Source organism: Salvia splendens, chromosome 11 (genome assembly GCF_004379255.2).
Source record: "Salvia splendens isolate huo1 chromosome 11, SspV2, whole genome shotgun sequence".
Classification (NCBI taxonomy): Eukaryota; Viridiplantae; Streptophyta; class Magnoliopsida; order Lamiales; family Lamiaceae; genus Salvia; species Salvia splendens.
The window spans coordinates 24,715,175-24,736,565 of NC_056042.1; the positions used below are offsets into that span (position 1 = coordinate 24,715,175).

General features: G+C 39.1%; 1 long non-coding RNA gene and 1 pseudogene across 1 annotated transcript; both read right to left on the reverse strand.

Annotated features, from left to right (window-relative positions):
• Positions 1-7,146: 7,146 nt before the first annotated feature.
• On the reverse strand, positions 7,147-15,557 carry LOC121755464 (annotated as a pseudogene).
• Positions 15,558-19,368: 3,811 nt separating this feature from the next.
• LOC121755249 lies at positions 19,369-20,123 on the reverse strand. The gene is made up of 2 exons (XR_006040678.1): positions 20,069-20,123; positions 19,369-19,589 (listed from the first exon to the last, which is right to left on the reverse strand). It is a non-coding gene; the product is annotated as an uncharacterized LOC121755249 (long non-coding RNA).
• Positions 20,124-21,391: the final 1,268 nt, after the last annotated feature.

The following is a 21,391-nucleotide window of genomic DNA, read 5'->3' on the forward strand; positions in this document are numbered from 1 at the left end:
GTGGACTCATGCAGGATTTCCACCTCCACTACACCCACGATCTATTTAGTGGTGTCAAGCAGTCATTAACTCATGCAGGATAGTGGACCCATGCAAGATCGCCACGATCTCCACGACATCCACTGCCTAGTAAATGGTGCTGCATGCCACGATCTTGGTTCAATGTATAAATAGAACTTAGATCAGATAGAAAAGGGTTAAGTTCTAAGAAGCTCTCTAGAGATAAAATATCAAATAGCAAGTCTGTATTGTAAGCTGTAGAAAACAGATCAAGCAATACAACTCTGCCCTCTTTTCTTCCCGTGGACGTAGATTTACCTCAGTAAATCGAACCACGTAAATCTTTGTGTCGTGATCTGCATTTTCCTGCATTCATCACCATCAAAAATTCGCGAAACCATCAACCATCAAGGTCACAATCACAGTACGTAGATCTTAGATATTATTCCTGAAATAGATGTCACGTTTGAGTGATAACACATGATTTCTTAAGAAGTTGGTTTATGTGTTAATGAAGAAAGAAAATATATTCTTATACATTAGTATGTCATAGAGAACTTCTTCCGAAATTGGAAATTAAATATGATATCGTGTGTGGGCAACTAAAGAAATGACCTTTTGGCAGATGTAAGTATTAGTTTCATGAATATGATAGATATACAAGTGTTTAGTTATACTGGAATAACATAATTTCATTTACTCTTGTATTTTATTGCTAGTTTTAGTCAAGTTTAATATTGCAATAAGACGGATTATACTAATTTAGATATGATATCCATACGACCGCTCATGAAAGTAAAAAATATCTATAAATTATAATGCAGGGAAAGTAGAAATCATCGTTTCAATAGCTGAAGCTGAGCATTCTGAGTATAATCTACTCATTAAAAATAGTTGCAATTTGATAAAGACTACAGTGGCGATTTTATAAAAGGAAATTGAGACAAATTCCTTAAACAAAAGGTTCCCATTTAACTTTTTTATCAATGGATCCATTCTAAAAAATGTCAACTTAAATTTTGATACCACCACAAGAAAAACATTAATTTAGAAATCAAATAGTATTAGTTTTTAAACACAAAAACAAAGCTGCGGATGTAGTTTGGTGACCGTGATTGCACGTTACAAAGTAATTAAAATCGATAGCAGTAATAAATTTTGCTTGTACAAATATGTGAAAAATCTGTGGTGGAAAGGATGACTTGTTTTAATTGGTGGTTGTTTTTCCTTTTTTGAGCCATTTTTCATCTGGTTGAGGCCGCCTCTTTTCTCTTGTCACACTCCCATATAGTAATTATTTATAATACTACAAAATTAAAACTACACATTATGGTTCTTGAATTAATTTCATAAGAAATATTCTTGTGAGTATATCCATATATTCCTATAAGACATATATATACTAAAGTAAAACCATACAAGACTGAGGTAGATATAGATGATGAAACGCATCTTAGTTTGTAAAATATTTTTATCTAACCAATAAAACAGGGTTACAATCATTATTATAAAAAAAATACTAATTTTCTGTAATAAAACAATAAATGGTAGGTATAAGGGGAGATAGTATATAATTGACGGCCGTAACATCAACAATGACTAATTATTAATATCTTGTTCCTAGACAATCATTTTATCTTTATAATAATATAAATGTGCACTTATGTATAATGGCAAGTGCTACAATTCGTAGTAGTTAGTGACGATACTCATGAGACATAAGCACGTCCAACTTGTTCTAGCTCCCTAACCTTCATGCTTCAATTTAATTTCCATATTTTCATTAAATTAGTAGATATAGCTACGAAACCATACAGTACTAATAAATTATATGCACCATATGATAAATATGCTGCACTCTAATCGGATAAACGGTCTATTGTTTCCCTCTAAAAAATACTACACTCCTAAATAAAGGAAAAAAGAAATAAAATACTACTCCTACTACTACTTTAATATGAAATTAAGTAGGAGACTTGCAATTGCTTGCTTTTCCATAATTACATGTATTTAAAGGGGAGCGAGGTTAATCATGATAAGCTTCTTATGTAATGTGATGATAATCATTCTACAACTCAAATAACGTGAATGGAAATAAATGATATTTTACAATTTTTAACCTTTACGTTTTACTTTCTTGTTTTTCAATCTTCTTTTTTGGTAAATTGACTGCAGTTTTTGTTAAAAATCGGTAATTGTATTTCTTGATTATTCACAATGGTATAGTACAAGATATATAGGCTAGAATATGTCTGTACAAGATAAGATATTACCCTAATTAAATCTTCTTAATTAGCGGTAGAGATACTCCGTAATCTTCTCATTCAATGCGTAATATTCTCCTTGATTTTGTAGGTGCTCCGGATCTCCTTCCAACACTCCCCCTCAAGTTAAGTGACGGGATCTCCAAAACTTAACTTGCCCAGTACTTCTTGGAAATTCTTTGCGGAGACGGCCTTAGTCAAGATGTCGGCTAGTTGGTCTTCAGATTTCACGTACGGGATCTCCACTATCTTCTCTTCAAGATTTTCCTTTATGAAATGTCGATCAATTTCGACGTGTTTTGTTCTGTCATGCTGCACTGGATTCTCTGAAATGCTGATTGCAGCTTTATTATCGCATAGCAGCTTGCAAGTCTTCTGTGACTCCAAGTCCAACTCTCTCATCAATCTTCTAAGCCACAGTATTTCGGTTAAGCCACTTCGAATACCTCGAAATTCAGCTTCGGCGCTTGAGAGTGCCACTACCTTTTGCTTTTTACTTCTCCACGTTACCAACTTTCCACCAACAAATGTGAAGTATCCTCCAGTGGATCGTCTGTCCATCAAGTTCCCTGCCCAGTCTGCATCAGTATATCCGTGGATGTCTAGGTGCCCATTTTTCCGAAATAGCACTCCATGTCCGGCAGTTCCTTTCAAGTATCGTACCACCCTAAGCGCTGCCTCCCAATGCTCTTCTTGAGGACTGTGCATAAATTGACTGAGGACTCCTACAACATAGGCAATGTCTGGTCTCGTATGGGATAAGTAGACGAGTTTCCCAACGAGTCTCTGGTATCTTCCTCGATCCGTAGAGTTCGCACCTTTTGTGATTTGGAGCCCATGATTCTGAACTATAGGAGTGTCTGCGGGCCTACAGTCCAACATTCCTATCTCTGCCAAGAGGTCCAGTATGTACTTACGTTGGCTAATAAAGATCCCTTTCCAGACCTAAGTACTTCAATCCCGAGAAAGTACTTGAGGTCACCCAGATTCTTCATTTCAAATTCCGCTACCAGATGTCCCTTTAGTCGTTCTATCTCGGCTTCATTATCCCCTGTGATAATCATATCATCCACATAAATTATCAAGCAAGTGATTTTCTCACCTTCTCGTTTGATGAAGAGTGTGTGGTCAGAGCTGCTTTGTTGATACCCATACTTCTTCATTACTTCTGTGAATCTGCCGAACCATGCTCTTGGGGATTGTTTTAACCCGTATAGGGTTTTCTTCAACTTACATACCTTCTCTCGCCCGAACTCCTCTGAAAAACCTGGTGGGGCCTCCATGTAAATTGGGTCTTTCAATTATCCATGAAGGAAAGCATTAGTGACATCATACTGATGGAGAGGCCAGTCTTTATTTGCCGCTATAGATAGGAGTACTCTTACAGTGTTCATTTTGGCAACTGGAGAGAAAGTCTCAGAATAGTCAATACCTTGAGTTTGAGTGTACCCTTTCGCCACCAATCGAGCTTTATACCGTTCAATACTTCCATCTGGTCTCCTCTTGATGGTGAAGACCCATCTGCACCCTACGGTATGCTTCCCTTCGGGTAGTGGGCTGATCTCCCATGTGTGATTTCTCTGCAAGGCTTTCATCTCAACCAGCATTGCTTCCTTCCAATGCTTGATTTTTATGGCTTCTTCAAACGTTCGAGGTATCTCCTCCTCGTATAGTGCAGTCTGGAATGCCCTCGCCATTTTGGAGATATTAGCTTCAGCAAAGCTTGCTATTGAGTATCTATTTCTCCTTCCTATCCTCTCTGGTGAATATCTCTTGGGAGGAATTCCCCTTGTACTGCGCGGCGGAAGTACATACTGTCCTGTGTCTTGATCAATAGTGGTATCTTCCTCTGTATCAGGGGGATTAGAAATAACAGTCGTATCTTCAGAAGGTGTGTCAGAGATTACCTCAGATTCTGATACGGTTGGATTAGAGGAACGCGGCGGAAGCGCTGAAGGGCTTGTTTCTGTAGACAAATTCGTCTCATAGATGGTACCAACTTGCTCTGGTGGGCCCATATCAAAGTGACTTGGCACATGCCACCGAAGGGAGTCGCTCTCTTGGGTCTCCCCCTGTCTCTCACTCTCCCCCTGAGTCCCAAGGTGCTAAAAGAATTCTGTTTCGAGGAAGTTGCAATTCATGGTAACGATAATTTTCTTGGTTTTAGGGTCATAGCATCGATAGCCCTTCTGAGTGATCCCATACCCCATAAATACACACTTAATCGCACACGGAGAAAATTTGGTTCTTTCTTGTTTTGGAATGTGTACGTAGACGGTGCAACCAAAAATTTTGGGTGGAATGGATAAGGCTGCGGGGATTTGTGTCAAGGTAGCCAGATGATCCAAGGGTGTTTTTCGATGTAGTGTTTTTGTGGGGAGGCGGTTGAGAAGGTAAACAGAAGTAGCTACTGCTTCAGGCAAAAAAGTCGGTGGAACTTTGGAATCAAAAAAGGAGAGCTCTAGTCATTTCAAGGATAATCCTATTTTTCCTCTCTGCTACCCCATTTTGTTCCGGTGTGTGAGGACATGAAGTTTGGTGGATCAACCCGTTATCCCTAAAAAACTAAGACATAGAATTGTTCACAAATTCCCCCCCCCCCCGTTGTCTGACCGTAGGATCCTAATGTTTGTTTGAAATTGGGTTTGGACCATTTTATAAAACACAATAAATTTTTCAACAACTTCTGACTTATGTTTCATAAAATATACCCATGTAGCCCTACTGCAATCATCAACAAATATCACAAAGTATTTAAATCCGGAGCTAGTACCAGTAGGTGCCGGACCCCACACATCAGAATGTATTAAAGAGAAGACAGTCTCAACACGTGTATCATTGGGTTTAAAAGAGTTACGGTGGCTCTTGGCCAAAACACACGATTCACAAGAAAAATCTTTTGGAACAAAAAGTTTGGGAAATAAAGATTTCAAATAACCCGGAGATGTATGACCCATTCTTCGGTGCCAGAGCCAAGTCTCCTGATGGGTAGGTCCGTGAGCAAGCATCGTCGTACCATCGTGTCGAGCGATCTCATCTACAAAATAGAGTCCACGGCGTTCAGTGCCACGTCCAATAATCTTCCCCGTCCGGATATCCTGTAAGAGACAAAAGTTCGGTTGCATCAGTAGGGTACAGTTTAGTTCCTTAGTCACGTGACTAATGGACATCAATTTTTGAGATAAGTTCGGCACATAGAGACAGTTCGTAATCTGCACATTCGGGAATATTTCTATAGTCCCTGCCCCCTCAACTGGAGTCAACCCCCCATTGGCTGTCTGGATGTGTGATTTATGGGTTTCATAAAATTTCACAAAATCTCTTTTATCAAAGGTCATGGTATCAGTGGCACCGCAATAAAAAATCCACCCGGTATCATCAAATTCATCACAATCTCGGGTCTCAAAGGCATATGACAACTTTTCTAGGGGAGCAAATGAATTTTTACATATAATGGGGTCAAAATCGAGGATTTTCCTAGTCTGGGGATTAATTTTATGGACAGGAATACTTGGGGAACTTAATTGCAATTTCGGAAAACATTGAGGACTTAATTGCAAGTTCGGGGAAAATTGAGGACTTAATTGCAAAGGTTCAGAATTAGGGTTAGGGTTAATTTCCCCCAACCCTTTACCTCCTTCATCAGCGCCGTTGTTGTCCATTCTCAACGAGGCCACCATCGCCTCAGCAGTTCTCCCTCCGCCACCGTCGTATCGTCGCCCTCCGCCGGTCTGGAGACCACCGGCTTCAGGCTTTCGCTCCTGGGGTTGCGCCGTTTCTCGGCTTTCTTCCACCCTTGCTCCGTCGCAATTTCACCACCCATCTGTCCCGATCGCCATTTTTTCCTTTGCTGCCTTCTCCTCCTCCCACCAATCGGGATATCCGATTAATTGGAAGTAGGTATCCTTCGTGTGCTTGTGCATTCCACAGTGGGAGCACCAAAGCTTCGATTTTTCTGGTTTGGAGTTTCCCCGACGGGTTGGGTTCTGACGTGGTGGCGGTGGTTGGCCGCGGTGTTGCTGTTGTAGCTGGCGGTGTTCTCTGGCTCCAAAGCCGAATCCTATTCCCGATGATGAATCGTTTCCAGCGGCGGCAGTGGGTGATTCAGACGCCGGTGACATGATTTTCAATCGAGCTGCCTCCCGCTTCACCCATCCGTACGCCTCATCGACTGAGGGATACGGATCTTCCTTGAGGATTTCACGCCTGACCCAATCGTACTTCTCGTTTAATCCGGTGAGAAATTTGAATAATCTCAATTCGGATTTGATGCTTCGGTATTGAGAAACCCCTTTATCACAGCAATCGACGGTTTTGTGTGGGCATCGGTCGATGTCCATCCATAATCCATGGAGTTTACTCCAATATGCTTCTAAGCTTGTATCTCCCTGAACGATTCTACTTGCTTTCTCTCGCAGGTCATAGATGAGATACGAGTCGACTGAACTCGCGAACGTCACGGTGAGCGTATCCCATAGGGACTTCGCCGTCTGGTGATGCGCGAAGTCGGCGATGATATGTGTCTCCATGTTGTCGATGATCCATGAGAAGACTATCAAGTCTATCTCCTCCCAATCGGTGTATCCCTTCTCTCCCGGTCTCGGTGGAGTCGGGATTCCTGTGATGTGGCGGTAGACTCCCCTACCGCCAATGGCCACCTTCATTAGGCGTGCCCATAGTGAGTAATTCGATCCATTTAACTTGAAAGCGACGATAACGCTCTTGCTCGATCTGATCTTCTCGGCAATTGGTTCAATTCCATCCTTATTTTCATCGGTCATATTGGGTGTTGGTTGGTTTCTCGCCGTTTCGGTCGAGAATTGTGTATATTTTCTGGGGCTATGATGATATTTTTCTGAGCCAAACCTGCTCGGATGCCATGTTAAAAATCGGTAATTGTATTTCTTGATTATTCACAATGGTATAGTACAAGATATATAGGCTAGAATATGTCTATACAAGGTAAGATATTGCCCTAATTAAATCTTCCTAATTAGCGGTAGAGATACTCCGTAATCTTCTCATTCAATGCGTAATATTCTCCTTGATTTTGTAGGTGCTCCGGATCTCCTTCCAACAGTTTTATCCTCTATACGATACACAAAAGAGAGAGATCATGTGGGAATATTCTACTTACATAAGAAATGAGCACCATTTTCACTATTTGGATCACGAAAATTTAAATTAATTGAAATCTAGTAGTACAAGTCCCCCAAGTAATTTATTTCTGGAACAATGTTCTAGTTCTAGATCTTTCATCAAATTAAATGATTTCTAAGAAAAAGAAGATAAAATAAGGTGTTTCGACTCATCGAAATAAAAGAGGAATCCCACCAAAAAACATTTAGATGCAATGATAGTCAAAAGTTTGTAAGTAGACCGACAAAATCTATAATCCTACTTACCACGCCATCCTTATATAATACTAATAAATTTGAGAATTTCTAAACAGAAGATTTTGTGATTGTGGAATTAAATAATTTAAGATTTTTACGTGGACCCTTTTAGGACATTCGTTTAACCTCTCATTATCAAAGTCTGGCTGGTTTTTTAGTTTTTTATTTGACTTCCATAATAAAGCTTCGTTTAGTGAGGCAAATGGCAATAACATGTAAATGCACGCATACTTAGACTTCCAACTATTTTGAAACACCAAAATCATTATGTTATGTAAACTACCTACTACGTAATTAGTAGGTAGAATAATCAAGATTATCAGACTTGCCACCAAGGAAAATCTCGAGTGGCTATTATCTCTAAATTTAATGATTTTCTCTCAATAATCTATATTCCCGTCATCCCATAAAAATAAGCCATTTAGAATTTACATGAGTTTTAATGTGCAATAAGTAAAGTAAGAGTAAATGAGAAAAAATAGTTAAAATTGTGTAGTAGATAGTGGAACTCATAAATGATACTCCCTCTTCCCATAAAAATATGAGTAATTGAAATTACACGTTAATGAATGCACAATTGGTAAAATAAGAAAGAGATGAGAATGGTAATTAAAGTCGTGTTAGTGAATAGTGAAACTCATATTATTATTAGTGTTTAATGAGTTTTAATGGTGTGGCATAGTGGTATAACTCGTAAATAAATTGATTTATATGAGTAATGAATTGAGAAACTTTCCATAGATGGAAATGTCCATATTTTTATAGGACGGATGGAAATGGAAAATGCACATATATATTAGACAGAGGAAGTAAAGTAAAAGAGTATCAAAACTGGATATGGACTAGTGTGATGGACGAAAAATGGCAAGAGAGTGCATATTTTGAAGTAGAAAGATGTGTTGCTGAACCAACAATTTTGTACAGGAACCAAAACCATTATACATTGAGTAATAGACAACTTCCATATAAAAATACTAGGAGGAATATTTGACATGACACCCTAAAAGTAAAAATGCAAGCCAAAACAGGCATCAACGATTCATCATTACAGATTTGGAGTTAAAGAAACCGAATCTTAAATAAAAACCTAAGTCACATCTAATCTGATGGAATTTGAAGAATTACCTTTCAAATGATGGCAGAAATTTCATCATAATATCACCCAGGCTTTGTTTCAGAAAAATCCATGATCTTCTGAAGTTTTACATTTCAATATGATAGGATGCATATATTATAACCACCTTAATCTGTGGAAATAATAACACTATGTTCTCATCTGTACAAACTGCAATGTAGCCTAACAAAAACCGCTTTTGAGTTGAGTCAAAAAGTTAGGAACAAGTTTATGAGCTCCAGAGGCCTACTAATGATGGGGAGACAGACTTATCTAAAGGTATAAGATTATGAACAAAATAATATTTTCTTCTAAAATAAATAGAATGATGATTAAAGATTGCAAGGTCCTACCTCCTAAAAGTGTAATATTCTTTTTATCCTGGGACTCCAAGCCACTGTTTTGCCAACCAATGCACATCAAGTCTTCCTGCCCAGAAATAACAAGACAAGGGGAGGGTAAAATAGCAGATTTCAGTTTGCATTTGCAGACCTATCAAAAATACTTAAGAGAGACAAACTTTCCTCTCAAAAAATAAAACAAATATAAATACAACATATTTTCAGAATATAACTAACTAACTCCACCAAACCAAGAAAATAAGATGTATCAAGGAAAAACAAAATAGTGAGGTTAATATATTGTCCCAGTGGCAAATGTAACTAGATCATTTTAGCGGAAACACCAGAGTTTCAAGAAGTACAAAATTATACATTCTCTATATCTAATTCCATCACTTGAAATGTAAAAACTATAACCATTGAAATGTTTGTCCACCAGAATTCAAGCTCTGATGCATTTAGTAAGTCGCTTGCTTTCTAAGACCAATCTCTCTAAGTGTAACTGTTAATTTGACAGTTAAATTGAGGCAGAGATGTTTACATGCACTAAAGAAGATATCTCAAAAGATACAAGCAATCAACCCCTGGTATTTTCTCAATACTGGAAGAAACAGCCAAAGAGAAAATATAGCCAAGAAGTTCATTTTGCTAGTGAAGTTGTGCAAGCTTTCCTTGCTATAATATGAAAATGACAGTGCTAGCATTTTAAGTGAAATGTCAGTTACAATTATAACTACCAGCCTTAAAAAAACAATTTGTATTACACATATTTATACAGACACATTAACAAATATTTTATTAAAGTAAATAAAAGATAATAGGCATGCTGTACTAGTATAAAAGAATGTACTTACAAACGAGAACAGATACTCGTGGGGATAAACCATCAGAGAAAGTGAATTTTGAAAATGGAGGGTCACAATTAGAAATCCATCATCAACACTACAAAAGGTGAAAATACAGTTACAAAGAAGCATCACCTAAAAGGAGAGCTAATAAAAAGTAGCACAGTAATTTTTTGAGTGATCAAAGATAGGACTGCAGATAACTTCATCTATAATGCATCATTTGGAAATGAGAACCATCAAACTGTCGAATACAATTATCCAACAAGGACTCAACGTATTCAGATTCTTCAAACCGAAATGTGCATACGATATAGAAATACATCTAATTTTGCAGGATGCTTAATATATTATGGATCAGAACGTTAGCACTTAGCTAAAAACAAGTGTACAGAACATAATAAAGATCATATATAATATGCCAGGGGAATTTGAACAAGTTAGCCAGGGGAATTTGAACAAGTTAGAAGCGTAGAGGGTCAAATCAAAGGAAATTACGAATTTGAGAGGTATAAACTAATTACAGTCAAGTGACCAGAGACAGAAAGAGATAAGTGACTTAAGAGCTATAAAGTACAGCCACCCTATAATCACTACCAATTGCCAAATAATGACCACTAATGGCATTTGACTCATTCAAGACACTATTAACAATGGATGCTACCTTCCGGAAAAATCGAAGCATGTATATTGATTGTGAAGCAATTGCAATTTCAGATCCATCTGCCAGGAGAGTATCTAACAATTATAAAGGACAAAAAGGGTAAGCTTCCCTTCATCCAATTTGGCAATCAAAGTTCGTATAACTATATTGAAACTTTTGCAAGTAAGATACCTTTTTTTACTAATGGTTCATAAATCATTTGTGGAAGATACACCAATGTGGTACCGCACTACCACTGTCAATTATTGCTCCCCTCTTGTCTGCCATATAGATATCTGTAGTCAGATTCAGGAAATCATGACCCACTTGGATTCCAGTCATATTGACATTGTAATGTGGCCTACAATTTCATTAAAATAATTGCTTTAAGAGAATGGAGTAAATAACTGCACAAGAGGCATCTTTAACATTATAAAGATAACAGTAACTGCAAAGTTTTGTAAACCGGAAACAACAGAAGACAATCAAGTACCATGCCGAGATCTTTTACTAGCAAAGAGCAGATCAATGCAGAATGAATCACTTGTAGAATTGTTTTAATCAACAAATCTAAAGTATTGCAACAAGATCATTGCAAAACAATCTTTTAGAATGAACCACATCCCTATATTAGGTTTAATCTTGAGGATATGCTCGTCTATATTACTCCTACACCTAATCTAGTACTTCCTCCGTCCCAAAGAAGATGAACCCTTCCTTGGGCGGCAAGGATTTTATGCAACTTTATTTGGTATGTTAAGTGTGAGAATAAAGTAAGAGAGAAGGAATAAAGTTGACATAAATGTGGTTCCATTTTTAGTAATGGGTCATCTTGGTTGGGACAACCAAAAAGGAAAGTGGGTCATCTTTGGTGGGATGGAGAGAGTACTATGTTGAGAATGCAAGAAGTTGTACAAAAATATGCATGGCCAGCAGCTTTTTTTTGAGCAAACAGATACACTGAATCATTTGCCAGTTCAACCTCACTCTCCATGATCTTTATTAGATATAATTAAAATCTTACATGATAATCTAAAAAAGACTCAAGTTACTATTTAACAAAATGTATTGAAGGACAAGGTTAAAGACAAAATTCATATGTTATAGCAATGAATCTGACATACTGGTTTGACACCAAGGGTGTTGTATTTACTAGTGGTTGAACCACATGCCCAATAGCAAAGATACCTCCACCATTGACACCATCTAAGCAATGAGCAAACATCTTTTTCACTCTTCCAGACGAAGCTAGCTGTGAAAGCATTGATGAGTTAGATTTTCCAAAACCCAATATTCCATTAACTGCATCATCTGATGGCCCCAGATCTCCAGATTGCTGGGCACCACATCTGCTCAGAAAGGCCTCACTCAATCATTGCATTAAATAAGAACATAATAATTCTAAAATACAGAAAAACTTCAAAAACCAACAAAGATAAGAATACAACATTTTGTTATATAGCCATTTGCATGTAAAGCCATGAGATGAAATTATTAAAAAAACAGTTTGAGCAAGAACCATATACAGCAGAGAGAGTCATGAGATGAAGGAGAAATTATGAAGAGAACATAAAAAATGAAATAATCATGAACTAACTTTGAAATCATTTTAAAGGCAATCAATGTAAACATGCTGTCACAGCTAACTCATTAATAGTCACTCTGCAGCCTCTAGGCATGCAAATTATGCCATTTAGAGTGTTGATTAGCATACAAAGTACAGCTATAATAGATGGAACAAGTATTTACAAAATCTTAAACTAACAAGCAGCAAGTTTACCAGGTAAAAGAATGATTTTAAACCTTCTGTATTCTAAAAGCACCTAACCTTTAAAGTGGAATCACCACTTTAATTTCTGTTATGGTTTCAAACCTCTACTGAATCACTTAGGGTAGATCCTGATGCTAGTAAAATTGCTATGTGTCAAAGGCATTCTAGCTATTGCAATGCACGTCAAATGCTTGAGTTTAAACAGCCACTCAATGACTCAAATAATTAGACATACACAGCAATAGAAGTACTCACTAAATAATACTAGTAATAAAAATAATAATTAGCATTATTTTAAACACAATTACATACCCAAAAATAACACTTCCATTTGCTGATTTTGTTTGCAAATCCCCAGATATTCAATCATACTGAACAACATCCTCAACAAAGTATCCTATGGTATAGCTCCCATCTCCATAAACCTCAGTATACAAGCATGATGAATTAGCATTGCAGCCTGATAAGCCTCCACTGACCTCTTTACAAAAATCTTGCTCACATGACACTAGTTTTCCAGTAAGAGAATCTTTTGGATTGTAAAGGGGAAGTTCAATCTGCCAAAACATAAATCTGTCACAAGATAATCAGGGATGAAGGAATCTACTGCACTAAGACCACTAAAACCTCATCCTGGACAAAAAGTACATAAGAAACAGATGAGGTCAGATCATACACCATGGTAACCTCACCGGGGACATTGACGGCACTGAATGCAGTTAACCCAAGTTATATCAGTTCCAGTGTCAACCTGCACATAATAATCTTTTGACGGTGTTCCGATGCCTATTTTAGCATAGTAGAGCCTGTGTCATCAATTACACAAGCAAGAAGAATGATGTGAGATTTGACACTCTTTAAAGTGGCAGCAGAAGGTTCAAAAAGTCCCATACCATGAACAAATAACAACTTAAGTAACTTGAATCAGTGAATCACATAATACTTTTGCAAACTGATTAGTACTAGTACTTACTAGTAAACATTAATTGTCAGGTAGTTAGCATCTTAATAGTGGAAAGCTGACTACTTGCATTCGAGCATGCTTGTGTGAGACCAAATAATATTGTACATGACTACATTCACATGAGGGGTATCTCATAGCTGTTCACATTATTTACAGATAAGAGTGAGTGATTCATGAAAAACTGACGTTTAGAACCAGAAATCTCTAACCAATCGTCTAATCCCATGATATAGAAAACTCCCAAGGACCTGGCACGAATTTAGAATTTAGACTAGAAATTATATAAATAAGAAAACACACTAAACGCATAACTGAAAGTGGACATGAAATACCACGGCTTGGCACATAAGATCGATATTAGTGTATACATAAGTAACTTACACATGATTAGTGTGATTAGTAAACCTTGAGACTTCTAAGTAAAAGTAGAATCCATCAACAACTATGCATCATTTGTGTAGCGTGATTAGTAACTTACACATGCAAAGATGTTAACTGCTTATGTATGTAAACAGTATGACATTCCATCTAGGACCCACTTTAAAATCCTGTTATTCCTCGAATTTAGGAAGGAAACATGAACACGGTTTTCATAAACACTCAGCAATTGGCGAAGTAACAATCCACCTTATGTAAATACACAAAATCCAAGATTGAATTGACTAATTGCTACACAAACATTGGACACTAGAACAGTGAATCGCATACTAACAAGGAAACATGCAATTTCCTTAAGGACCCGTTTTATTGCTTTTTGTGTGAAAAGATGGATTGGATAAATTGCTTGGATAATTTTGGCTTTAACCAAGGTTTAAGCAATCCAACTATGGGAGTTTTATAGCAATTGAAAAAAATGGGTTGGGCTAAATATTTGGTTAACCCGTTTCGGTCGTTTGGGCTCGTTTGTGGACTGAGGATTAAGAAGTTGCATTTACCTTTTTATCCTCAAAATTGTGTGAACTGTCTTCTTCATTTCCCAAATGAAGAAAATCGAATTTAGCCCTAAATGAATCCCGCCACTCCAATTAATCTTCCCGCCTCAGACGTAACTCCATTATATAAGGAGTGGTCTTCACCCTAAATCAGACGACCGCCATCCACACACTTAGTCTCGCCGCAGTCCAAGACGAGTTCGAGCTAATCCTTCCCGTGCATTGAAACCAATGGCGAGCTCTCAACGATCCGTTGGAAGCATCTGGATGTCGTCAGAACCCCCTAATCTGCAGTACTGGTTTGTATCCCCTAATCTGCAACTCGCAGAACCCCCAATTGCGCCGGCTACAATGAATAGTCATACAAAAAGAAAATGCGATCAGTATGCAGCAATTAAATCGCCTCGTATGTCGTCAATTAAATCGCCCCAGTATGCAGCAATTAAATCGGCGGCTAGTATGAATGACCATACAAAATGAAATTGTATGATTATACCGAATGCTTACAAGTTGGTTCGTATGCAGCAATTAAATCGCCTCCTTACTCTCCAAGTTTGGATGTGGAAATTGCAGATTGGAGGGGCACGGTAGCCATTTTGCTCCTTAATCCAGATGGAGGCGGTGACTAGGGTTTATAATCCATAAGAAAGTGACGGACTATTTTTAGCCTTTTTTCCAACCCCAACAGGGAACAAAGCCGGGTCGAAAAGATTAAACCCGGATCATTAGGAAAACAGCACAAATGTATCAAACGCTGGATTGTGGTGGGCCCCTCATACCTTAACCTGGGTTTAGGCAGCAATAAAACGGGTCCTAAGAGTAAAATTAAACAACGGAAAACTAAAAACATTGGAAACCAATCTAAAACGAGAATTTTACAACTATATGCTAAGATCCAGCCACAATTCCACGAATTACACTGAAGGAAATGAAAAGGAGTAAAGTAGAACAAAAGCGCACCCTGAGGCGTCAGGACGACGGGTACCACCGAGGGGCAGGTCGACGCCGGGTAGGAGGGAGAGGTGGCGGATATCATCGTGAGCTAATGAGACTGGCGTCGGAGCCGGCGAATTTGTAATTAACTTTGATGACGCAGACTGAGTGTAGATAGAGAAAAATGAGGAGCGACGGGAGAAGGAGAAGGAGAAGGAGAAAGTGGAAGTGCGACTCCATTTTTTCTCTGTTTCTCACTTTCCGCTGCACAAGTCGTTCGTCTGATTATGACTGATTGACTGTCCTACTCCTACTCCTACTCCTACTCCTACTCCTTATTTTAAATACTTCATTATATTTGAACAGAAAAACAGTGTGTATGTTAATATTCATTAATTACATGTGTTAATATATTAATAAGAGTGATTAATAGTTAAAATTAATAAGTAATTAAAACGAATTTTGGCATGTTAATTGATGCGAGTATCTCTTAATAAAGGGTTTTTTCTTCTTTTGTTCTAAAATAAAACTTAGATTCCTCGTTTGTACCGGAGTTTTTTTTATTTCGGGTTTGGGAGAGACGCATGACCCTCATGCGTCTCTTTTTAGTGAGACGCATGACGATTATGCTTCTTTAAGGGAGACGCATGAGGGTCATGCGTCGATGTATTTTTTTGTTTTTTTAACGACGCATAAGCGTCATGCGTCACAATAAAATACGCATAAGCGTCATGCGTCGCTTATTTTTTTAAATTTTTATTAGGCGACGCATAAGCGTCATGCATCTTAGGGAGAGACGCATGATGCTTATGCGTCTTTCATTCTCATAAATCAGACAGAGAGGCAGAATAGGCAGAATACGCGAGAGAAAGAGAGGTAGACAAAACTTAGCGATTTCCTTGGCGATTTCTTGGTGATTCCCCTTCATATTTCGGTAAGTTTCCTTCAATCTTTCAACATTGCTCCCTTATTTGTTGTTTATTTGCATATTATTAGGGTTTTTGATAAATTTATTTTAAACTTACTAAATTAGGGTTTATAGAAAAAAATATTGTTGTTGGTTTATATATATATTTGCAGAAATCATGCCAGTATTCGTGAGTTTATATTGGGGTGGTAAAATAGTTCAACTACCTCAAGTGGACATTGGTTATGATCCACCTCGTGCGAGAGCCTCCATCATATTGAATTCGTGTGTTTCATTCTATGAATTAGTTGCAATGATATGTGCTAAGATAAGAATAGATTCAAATCAACACTCCATCGAAATATCATGGAGGCATTGTTTCTTGGGTACCGGTACGAGTTATGTATGTACTGGGGTTGACAGTGATGAAAATGTGTTGTTTATGTTCAACGCGGCTCTAAATTCTACTCAGCATATTGAATTATTTGTTGAGTATTCGTCTGTTGGAAATGCCTTAATTCCAGCTTTGGTGCTCATGTTTCTCCAACTTCAATTGGTATAATCCTGTCCTAGAAGAGTACACTAATTTGTCTTGCGATTGTTAGAAATAATGGGAAGAAATTCCCAAGCCGTGTACAGACGGTACTCTAACTATTACAATCGAAAGGAAACTTGCAGCAAATAGAGGAATGGAAATTACAACGAAAATAAAGCAAACCAAATTTATAAGTCGAGTCGAGGAAAGCCCTCTTTCCGCAAGACAAATTACGCCCCGGCTAGTGCTCACGGAATGACGTATTGCCCCCAAAGATAAAACGACTTCCTCCTAACGTGTAGAAGCACCTCAAACCCGCTAGGCACCGGCGAACTTGATGGAGTTCCGAGAATCGAGCTATGCAATGCTCCTATATGTGAACTAGGATGTAGAGAGCTAGAGATAGAGAATGCTTGTTGTTGTTGGTGTCCTCTACTCTCCTAAGCTCCACCTATTTATAGGATAGGGGAGGCCACCTCAAAGGTCTTGCATTAAGGGACACCATAAACCAAAAGTAAGTGAAAGGCCAAAAGCCTAGACTTTTGGAAATTCCACATGTTTCACATGTTTTCCTACAATCCCCCACATTGGTTAGAGCTCTGCCAGCTCAAACCAACACAAGACATGAATGCATGTATGCAGACCCTTTGCTCAATTCTCGAGAAACAATATTACATTTGGAATAGTAGCTTGGGGCTTTGAACTTTCCATAGTCAACACTATCGGGCATACCGGCGGCCTGGTGGACGTGATGCCTTGAACCATTCCTCCTTAGTGTATACCGAGACAATAATATTGACACAATATTATTTACAAACTCATCAGTTCTCACGTTTGTGTCCTTTACTGGCCATGGAACACCACTTTGGATTCATAAGTGATTCACATGTTGAAGCGGCCCACACTTCTTCACTTACATAGGTGATTCTTTTCCAGGTATCCTGCAATACCCACCTCCTCGAGGTTTCTAAGAATCATTAAAAGTCAAAACTTAGCCTCTTACCACATGCAGGTTACAACACTCAATGCTTTCTAAAGAATGGGCGAAGATTGAAAATCTTCCGAGTGTTACAACTAGATTCATATAGCTTCGTTTTCCTATTGAACCAAGCCCATGGGATCTCCAATCGTATGGTTGGGTTACCACTATAATCATCTTTTAAGATGTGGTTTTCAGTCCCATTCCTTTTAGCAATTTATGCATTTGATCACGGTTTAAACCTTTTGTTAACGGATCCGCTAAGTTATCACTGACCTTACATAGTCAACTGTGATAACACCACTTGTGATCAATTGCCTGACGGTATTATGTCACCGACGAATATGTCGAGACTTACCATTGTATAAGCCACTATGTGCTCTCCCTATAGCTGCTTGGCTATCACAGTATATCACTACTGTCGGCACTGACTTCTTCCAACATGGAATACATTCTAGGAAATTTCTGAGCCACTCGGCTTCTTCCCCTGCTTTATCCAATGCGATAAACTCAGATTCCATGGTGGAACGAGCAATACACGTCTGTTTCGTTGATTTCCAAGAAATGGCACCACCCCCACAGTGAACACATAACCACTCGTCGAGAACGAGTCTTTTGAATCAGAGATCCAATTTGCATCACAGTACCCTTCAAGTACTTGGGGATATCTTGTGTACTGCAGCTCAAAGTTAAGAGTATACTTCAAGTATCTCAAAACCCTACGCAGAGCTTTCCAATGTTCCTTGCTTGGGTTGCTCGTAAATCGGCTCAGCTTATTCACCGTACACGCAAGATCTGGTCGGGTGCAGTTTGTGATAAACATCAAACTCCCTATGATCCTTGCATATTCTTCTTGAGCTACAGGCTCACCCGTGTGCTTACTCAAATGCACGTTGGGTTCCAATGGAGTCATAGCTGGCTCACAATCGAACGAGTGAAATTTCTTTAGCACTTTCTCAATATAATGAGATTGTGTCAGAGCAATTCCCTCATTATTCCTTTTAATTTTGATTCCGAGAATCACATCAGCTAAACCCATATCTTTCATGTCGAAATTTCTCTTCAACATATTTTTGGTTTCATTGATAATGGCACTATTGCTGCCCATAATCAACATATCATCTACATAAAGACACACAATAACAAAACCGTTATCTGTGTTCTTAATGTAAACACACTTATCACACTCACTGATAGTGAACCCGTTTGACAACATCACATTGTCAAACTTCAAGTGCCATTGTAACGGCGCTTGCTTCAACCCATGTAATGATTTTACCAGTTTGCATACTTTACGCTCTTGCCCAGGCACAACAAACCCTTCGGGTTGTTCCATATATATTTCTTCTTCCAGATCACCATTCAGAAACGCAGTTTTCACATCCATTTGGTGAATCTCAAGATTGTGCAAAGCAGCAATCGCAAGAAGCACCCGAATGGAAGTGATTCTTGTAACAGGTGAATAGGTATCAAAAAAGTCATGCCCTTCTTTCTGCTTAAAGCCTTGGACAACTAGGCGAGCTTTGTACTTATCTATAGTACCATCGGGCTTATATTTCCTTTTTAGAATCCACTTGCACCCTAAAGTCTTACAGCCTTCAGGCAAGTCTACTAACACCCAGGTGTTAATTCTCATGTCACGCCCGCATTTCCTAAGGATAGGAATTACGGTGGACCGCGACTAGGGGAGGAGTAAAGAAGCGGGGAAGAAAGGGGAAAAACAAGAATATTTGACCCAAAGACATTTAATAAAAGGAAATTCATTTTAAAACAAGGTACTGTAGCGACATTTCAAAAGTTTAAGTAACCAGAGTTTAAATGAAAACATTGTTTCGGATTACAAGCAGTGGAAAAAGATCAAGAGACAGATAATGCCGGGTATGACGACACGACATTATCCAAAACAAAGTGAAACGCATTTTGACTTTAACTGCTCAACATCCGTCCTCCCCATCGCCGCTCAACCTGCACATTAAGAAAACAACATGCAGGGCTGAGTACTTATTGCACTCAGTGGACACACGCCAAAATCATAGTTTGTCATGCCATAACAGTGTAACATTGGGGTTTTGAGTGTAATGAAAATAACCCAAGTACACCAAAATATATTTCATAAATTCAACTGCGCAGTCATTTTCCGATATTGCCACCCTTATTCCCTCAATCATACACTATCTGATCCAAACGGTGACAAGGGGCGTGGCCACACCCCAGGTCATCTAGACCGGCCAACTTGCTCTCAGATGGCACCCAGTCTCGTGTACACTAGCCTGAGGGTTCGCAGCCCAACAGACCCGAATTCGATTAAACATATGTGGTAAACCACTTCAGATAGGTTTCAAATCAAAACATTTGGCAAGACAAACAGTTCACCTCCATAAACAATTCCGGAACAGAGTCCGTATTAAAAACAACCCACGTAAAAGTAGGGTAGAAAAGCCCACCTCGATTGCTTAGCTTTTAAAATAATTCCCTTCTTCAACCACACTTTCCTCGTAAACGATCACCCTTTTGAAAGATAAATTGTATCATGATTAGAGTCAGAAGAGACGAGACTTTAAACGACAATGCATGATTCCTACGTGGACGACTTCAACATCTAGCACGTTACACGTACATACACTTAACAACATGTTACAAAACAAACACACAAAGTCACACGTTCGAAACACACCCCGCACGCAAACGACGTACCCAAAACGCGCACACGACACACGAACACAGCACTCCAAGTCCTGGCATACCCTTACTGTGCAAACGGCTCACTTGGCTCGGAAAAGGTTCGGAAAAACTCGGAAAAAGGATCGGCGTCTCGACATGGCTCGGTGTCTCGGCCGCTGGCTCGGCACCTCGGCCCCCTGTTCGGCACCTCGGCCGCTGGCTCGGCACCTCGGCCGCCTGCTCGGCACCTCGGCCGCCTGCTCGGCACCTCGGCCGCTGGCTCGGCACCTCGGCCGCCTGGCTCGTCCCGTGCACACTCACTTTCCTCCAACTTCCGATTCTCAAACCCTATACAACATTCACACCACACATTCTCCGTCCCAAAACACACCCAGACACCTGGGATCATCCCTTCAAAACCCCCCCACAACACTGCCCTAGGCCGGCCCCTAAAACTCTCGGCCAACCCACGCAAAACCCTCGAACCAAACACTGATTTTCCCGAGCCATCTCTTGGTCAAACACACCCACATTCATCACAAAAACATAGCACTCAGAATCACGCCAATTGCACATGAAAACATCTCCCAAAAACATACAACTCGCGAAACTGCGCAGTTTACTTGCAAAAATCATAATAAATTCATACGACATCCAAAGAGGCTGAAAATTACACACCACACAGAAGCCACATTAACCTTTATACAGTTCAAAATTCGTACCCAACGGAGATCGTTTGCTTAGATAAAAAGGGGTCGGAACCCACTGCCAGTTACTACCAAAAACATGCTCAACCATATCACATAGCCACAAACCCTATTCAGCATCTAAACCATCCAAAACGTCCTATATGCATGAGTTTTCGAATTAAACAAGGGTTAGGGTTTGGTTACCTTTCTTGGATAGTTCAAACGTAAATTCGAAGCTTTTCCTACACCGATTTACAACGTACGAGCGTAACACCTTGAAGAAGCCAAGATGATGATGAGAAGGGGATGAATGGGGAAAGGTAAACCGAGAGAGAGAGAGGGGCGAGAGCTTACCGTGAGAGCACACTTCGAGAGAGATGAGAGCTAGAGAGCGAGAGAGAGAGAGAGAGACCGAGA